Source organism: Acartia tonsa, chromosome 4 (assembly GCF_053477335.1).
Source record: "Acartia tonsa isolate MP-2025a chromosome 4, ASM5347733v1, whole genome shotgun sequence".
NCBI classification, from domain to species: Eukaryota; Metazoa; Arthropoda; class Copepoda; order Calanoida; family Acartiidae; genus Acartia; species Acartia tonsa.
In genome coordinates, this window is record NC_137263.1 from 32,325,470 (window position 1) to 32,332,164 (window position 6,695).

At 40.3% G+C, this 6,695-nt stretch overlaps 1 long non-coding RNA gene across 2 annotated transcripts; it reads right to left on the reverse strand.

The window, feature by feature from the left end:
* Positions 1–4,793: 4,793 nt before the first annotated feature.
* LOC145316832 (uncharacterized) lies at positions 4,794–6,692 on the reverse strand. Of its 2 annotated transcripts, XR_013878747.1 has the most exons (5): positions 6,424–6,692; positions 6,193–6,257; positions 5,965–6,046; positions 5,786–5,857; positions 4,794–5,557 (listed from the first exon to the last, which is right to left on the reverse strand). It is a non-coding gene; the product is annotated as an uncharacterized LOC145316832 (long non-coding RNA). The 2 variants fall into 2 exon arrangements; XR_013878746.1 differs by having other exon boundaries at positions 5,965–6,692.
* Positions 6,693–6,695: the final 3 nt, after the last annotated feature.

Here is a 6,695-nt window from a genome sequence, read left to right on the forward strand (position 1 = left end):
AGCATTTCTTACACCAATGGACATTGGGCGGCTATCTTGATTTAGCCAGGAAAGTACAACAGAGCTGTCGCTAACAAAATATGTGTTATTAATCTTGCCTCTGTAGTTATTTATTATGACCTTGGATAATACAGCCCCCATGATGGCAGCCTTTAACTCAGCACGTGGGATGGTTGAACCTGTGATAATCTTGGATTTGCCAGCAATTAGTTTAACAGTAACCTCGCCATCCGTTGATATGTGTCTTGCATGGCCACAAGCAATAGCTATATCCTTACTTGCATCAACACTAATAATCAAATCAACACTATCTTTACCAGCAGCCGAACGGGGAAACTTTATCTTCGGCAGCTGTTGCATCAATTCCAAGTTCTTAACCCACTTGTCCAGGTACTTATCAGGTAAACCATCATCCCATCCTACTTGTAAGTCGATTATTTCTCTGTAGTCAAGCTTAAAGTTTCCAGTAACAGGGGAAACTAAACCCAAAGGATCAAAGCTGCGAGCAATGAGGGACAGAATAGTCCTTTTAGTGAAGTATCTACGAAGTGCTTCCTTAAGGTCTCCACTAACAGGGTCAGGTCTTTTTCCACGCTTGCACTTGCCAAAATACAAAGGCTTTTCTTCAAGAGACAGGACATCTTCCTCTGGTGCCCAGGTATAGCCAAGGATTGAAACATTTACACCATCTGAAGAGACTTTTTCATCAGGTTTTTGTCCAGACAAGACAAAACTTTTAACTTCCATATTGGCAAGGTCCAAGGTAAAATTGATACCATTAATAACTTCTACTCTATCCTCAATGGTATCCATAGCATCATTGGCATCATCCACATAACACTTTTCTATCAGCACCTCAGCTCCTAGTGTATATTCAGGATGATTTAGTTTACAATAATTGGCAACTTGTGTAATACCTTCAGTTGTTTGGTTGCCGGAACTAATTACACCATAAATAATGGTTAGCATACATCTTTCCTCCACTGGTTTACTCGGGTCAAGTTCATCAATCCAAAGATATTTATGCCATCTGTAACTCTTTGGGTCAAGTTTTATCTGATTGTATGCCATTTTAATATCGCAGCAGAAAGCATACACACCACTCCTGAAGTTCACTAAGAGATTAAGGATTTTTTCCAATCTGTTACTGCCCTTAGCCAGACAGTTATTAAGACTTTTGCCGGTGGTAGAGTTGCTGGATGCATCAAAGACTGTTCTTACGGGTGTGCTTAAACTGCCTTCCTTGTGAACAGTTCGCCAGGGCAGATAATAACAGCCTTTATTCTTTTCCATTTCAAGTTGTATTTCTGGCGGTAGTTCTGACACTCTACAGGAATAACCATTTTCAACCAACTTATTGTGTGACTTTAGAACCTCTTGCCTTTTTTCAGGATTTCCCTGTAATTGTTTCATTTGACTTTTTAGGATAGCCAAAGCAACATGATGATTTTCTCCTAGCTCAACATCAGGGTCACAAATGAATGGAAGTGTACCAACGACCTTTTTTTCCTCAGGTGCAAATTTGACAGATTGACTGATTATCTCATCCTCCCTCTCCTCTTTTAGGCTCTGATGCTCCAGTTGGTTGCCCTTCTTACAGGTAGGGCAGCCTCTGCAGTTAATACATCTATAGGGGGCTTCTGTTCCAACACCTTCCAGCTCAAAGTATCGTCTTTCCATCATTTTAGCATGATTTATTGAATGTTGCGTTTCTGTCAGTCCAGCCGTATCTTCAACAACATCCATATCTTTTGTTGGCATATCAACACTCCAGTCCAGAGATGACCACAATGCACGTTTATGGTTCTGATAGGCTCTTAATTCACAGGTTAAAAATGCTGCTGACCCCATAAAATTGGCAGCATGGGCAGCTAGTCTCCAGGCTTCATGGGGACCGCCAAGGATTCCACGGTGACCACCCATCCCGGCAAACTTGCTTTCATACAGACATAAACCACTGGGCAGAGTAGCAACCACAGTAGGGAACAAATAATTATATTTTGACCCAAGTAACAAGTCTACTTCAGAACCACCAACAGATTTAGGTACAGTTGGCAATTTGACAGTGTGTCCATAAGCTTTAACAATGTCATTATAGGCCTCAGTTAACTCCCAGACTGGGAACTGGGTGGTGACATGATCCATTTGTATACCACTGACGGTGGCTATTTTGTCAGTCCCGGCCATTGGTAGCTCAAATTGCCGGTCACCATATTCTAAGTATATTGACTTTCCTCCAGCGACATTTAAAGTTGTAGGTCCAGGCCTAATCTCCCTAGTGTCCATCAGATTAACAGCTCTCGTGCTCAAACAGGCAGATCCGCAACCACTGTCATAAAAAAGTAGTATAGTTGGACCTCCTTTTGTTATCTCTAACTCTTGACACATAAATATACCAGGGTTTTCAACATCTGGGATAACATTTGCAGGTAGGTCTGTTGCCGTCACCTGACTTCCAATGTCAGGTAATGTTGTGTATGTGTCAACAAACAGAAGGTTATCGCCGGGAAGCCTGCTGCTATCAATAGAGGCCTTGAAGTTATCAAGCCTCTTTTTGTTGGTATTACGATGATAACTACAACACAAAATATGCCTTTGCCTTCTATGGTGGACTTTACCACAATTATCCAAATTGCAAAAGTGGTCTGTTCGACAGTCGTTGGCATGCCTGTCCCACCATGACTGCAGATCATTTAAATCAACATTACTGTCCATTCGAAGGCATCTATGGCAAACTTTTTTGGAGGTGGCCAACTTTGCCCTCTCCTTTATAGGCGTGTCCAAGAAATTTTTGCAAAAATACAGGTGGGTATGGATGCCGTCACATTCCCCACACACAACATCAATTGGTGGATAGCCGTCGCCCGTCTGTTGGAGTTGTGGGGTTTTTTGCTTATCTTCTTTTCCATAACTTTTCTCCCGTGTCTTTTTGTCAGTTGGTTTGTTTCCGGCGCCCACAGAGAGGACAGTTTCCTTCTCCTTTTTATTTTCCTTCCATTGCTTTTCCACCTTCTTAGTTTTATCTTCACCAGGCAGAGAAATTGCGGGCATGGACAATTGCCAACTAATGTCACTAACTTGTTCAGTAAGAAAAGTGATACATTCATCAAAACATTTGTGTTCATCCATGAGACCCATTCCAGATTTAAATTTTTGGTATCGCCGTCCCAACTCTATCTGGCGCTCGCGGTTTAACAGCTGTTGGACCAATGTGTGAATGTCACTTTTTGTATATAAATAGCTTGTGACGTCATTATTCTCGGCAAATTTCTCAACCTCTAGCAGTTTGGCTTGAACCTTATATAACCAATCTGCTTGTTTTGTCCTCTCAGAATCTTTGTAAGGACATCTGCCGAAATGGAAAAACTCATCCTTGTATTTGTTAAAGATCATGGGAATGTTTCCATACCTTTCTGATAACTTGTCCCAACATTTTTCAATAGTTGTTTCTTGCAGACAAATGGCGGCAGGGAGTCCCTTTAAACATTTTTTCTTCAAAAATTCCAAACGGTCAGAGTTGGTAAGGTCGGGGATAGAACCAACGTAGATTATAAATTGTTGCTTGAAGGTGAAATAATCTAACCCCTTTTCTCCACTGAATTCCGGGACGGTCAGAGACTGGGCCTTATGTTTACTGGTGACACACTTTGTTTTTAGCCCAAAACTTAGTTCTGCTTCTTTTACATAGTCGCGTGTTTGCAAGTATTGTTTATCAAGACTATTTTTAGTTTCTTGAAGCATTGTAGCCGTTTCAACTTCATCAAGCTCCATGGCGTCAACAATTTGTGTGTCAAGCCTCTTAAACAACTCCAAAGTCTCTTTCTGTAACTCTTCAAAATCGTACAGCATCTCCATCAAGTGTGCGTCCGATTCAGGGATCCTGTTTGTAATGGCATAGAGTAGCTCCTCCACATTTCCAGCACGCGGGACATCTGTGGTTTTGGTGGCCTCAAGTCTCATTAATTTAACTTGCCGTGTAGCATCATTCATTTTGTTTGGATTGACAGGATAAACCCTAATCCCTGTTGGCATATTTCCAGGGGCGGCGGCTGCCGGTGCAATAGCTGGCGGCGGCGCGGCTGCGGCCTCACGTTCAGTTATACTTCTTTCATAAAGGTGGTCGCAAAGTTTAGTGACCAACGTCCGTATATCATTTAACAGCGTTGTTGCGGAACCGGCCTTCTCAACAAGGTTTCTATCCTCGGGCGGGTTAGTTTCAAAATGAGCTCGGACGTCACTAAGCAGACTTGCTGATAAATTTAAATCTTCTACAGCACGGTCTAGGACGGTGGTTTTATACTTGAAAGAATCATTTCCTTTCTCTTGATGGTTTTCAAAAAGGATTTGGGCTTTACAGAGGGACGCAAGTGCCTGTTTTACTTCCCCTTCATAAACCATATTGGGGGTTTTTACACGGACGGTGTGGCTAATTTCAAATTGTCTATTATCCGAGCTAAGTATTGTTTCTTCAACACTATTATCCCATTGTAGGGTGTCCCCACTGCTTTCACTAACGTCAGAATGCATGGGGGTGCTGGCAGCAGAAAGGGGGCCCGACGGTGAACTGGCGGCAGACAGAGAACCAATAGGAGCTCTGGCGGCAGAAAGGGGGCGCAACGTGGAATTGGCGGCAGACAAGGGACCAATAGGAACGTTGGCGGCAGGTAGGGGGCCAGTAGGAGAACGGGCTAAACTTCTCCGTGATGTAAAGGGGGACGCCGGCAAGTCAGACTCAAAATTAGCGCGCGTTGAAACTGGCGGCCTTGGTGTAGTGTGGTTTACAGGATGGGCTCTGTCTCGGCGCAATGGGGGCAAGTTATCCAGCCCAGGGTCTGTGAGTCCAGAGCTTCTCAGGTTCATGGAATTGTCTACTTAATCATGCGGACTTATGGAAAATTAGAGTTATGCCGCTTAAGATCCTTAAAACTGCCGATGTCTCAATCTCAAGTTAGGGCCCACAAGGTTTAACGTCTGCATTTTGCCCGACGGGCGGTAGCCATATATCGGGCTACCGCATGAGACTAGTGGGTTGGCGCTTTTACGGCCGTTTTTATTGAGCAAGAAAAAGTTCAACTATAAAACAATATATATAATATATAATAATGCAAATTAGTGTGATGTGCTAGCAACCCCGCGAGGGACGGCTAGTTCGGCTTTAGCTTCGCAGCTGCTGCCAGGTGGGGCTCCCAGGCAGGTCCACCTTCAGTCCTCCAGGTTAAAACGTGGCTGTTAGACTCTTCAAGCTATAATTGACCGAGCTTGGAACCATAGTTTATTGATTGTCAAATGTCCAGTTTTGTTGCTTCCTTTATTCCAGGGACGAGGTATAGGACATCTGATTTCCAGGGAAGGATTAATTTTATACCTCAGATACAATCCACTTTCAGTCATTAGATACAGTCTCAATCTGATGTAGATATTCTCTTCTCATCTTTACCAGGAAGCTTTACCATAGTCTTCTGCAATAGGCATTGAACAATTGGTAGAAAAAGAATACACTCAGGTAGTTGATATACGTTGGCTTAGCTGATTGGCTTGCCAGGACTTGATCAATAAACTGCAAAGAAAAATAACAAGATTAATTTTCTTGAAAGTTTATGCATTTGGTAGCAAGTTTAAAGATCATTCCATAAAAAAAATATTCTTTTAATTGCAAATTATAAATGTTTTAAATATATGAAAATATGGTGCTACAAAAAAACACAATAAATTATGGTGCTACAAAATATAACCCGGAGTTTACTAGCAAATTTTATAAATTAAATACAAATATAATGACTTTTACCTAGTCAGGGATTGCAGATTTCTTAAATAGGAGCTTTTTCATCATCACACTTTGCAAGTTGAACTTTTAAATCTTAAAAGGAAATAAACTTGGTAAGTAAAAAAAAAACATTATTTTCTTTCTTTTTCAAAAATCTTTAAAATGATAAATTTTCATTCAATATTAAATAATCATTGTACCTTACTCAAAAACCACTATTGTTTTCGGGCTTTTGCAGGTATACAGATAGAACAAGATGATTCCAGATACAATCAGGTACAACTAAAAGATTTAAATATTCTTTATTAACTATAACTTTTAATTGTCTTTCTATTTTTTGAAATATCTTGAATCTTTTTTATATTGCATATTAACGGCAATTTTGATAATACATAAATTAACAAAAAATGTATAATAATCAAACAAACCTCAGAATTCCTTTAAATGTCCTCTAAGGGCTCAAATGTTACAGGTAACAGGAAAACTTCATTTTCTAAATACAATATAATCTTTTCAATTTTCTGTTTTTTATAAAGTAAACTTTTTAACAATGATTTTAAACAAATATTGAAATTGAGTTATGACCATTTTGGTCCTGCTTTAATGCTAAAATTACTTTTTCTTTTTAAATATTTACATAATATGAAATAAATACTTACAACTTCCGTGGCCTGGCTAAGCAGCTCCTCTTTGCTATCCACAGCGGGAGGATATATGCCGGCAAGTTCACGGAATCCAGGTAATGTCTTTAAAGTCTGAAATTAGTAGCCATTATTGTCTTTTCTAGCTAATTATGAATTTCAAACGATAAAAACATGTACTTTACTAATTCTGGATCCATCTTCTGGAGTTGTTTCAAAAGTTGGAGGTAGCAGGTAATTTTCTCCACACCTAAAACAGCATCAGTTGGACATTTGACAGTATATCATTC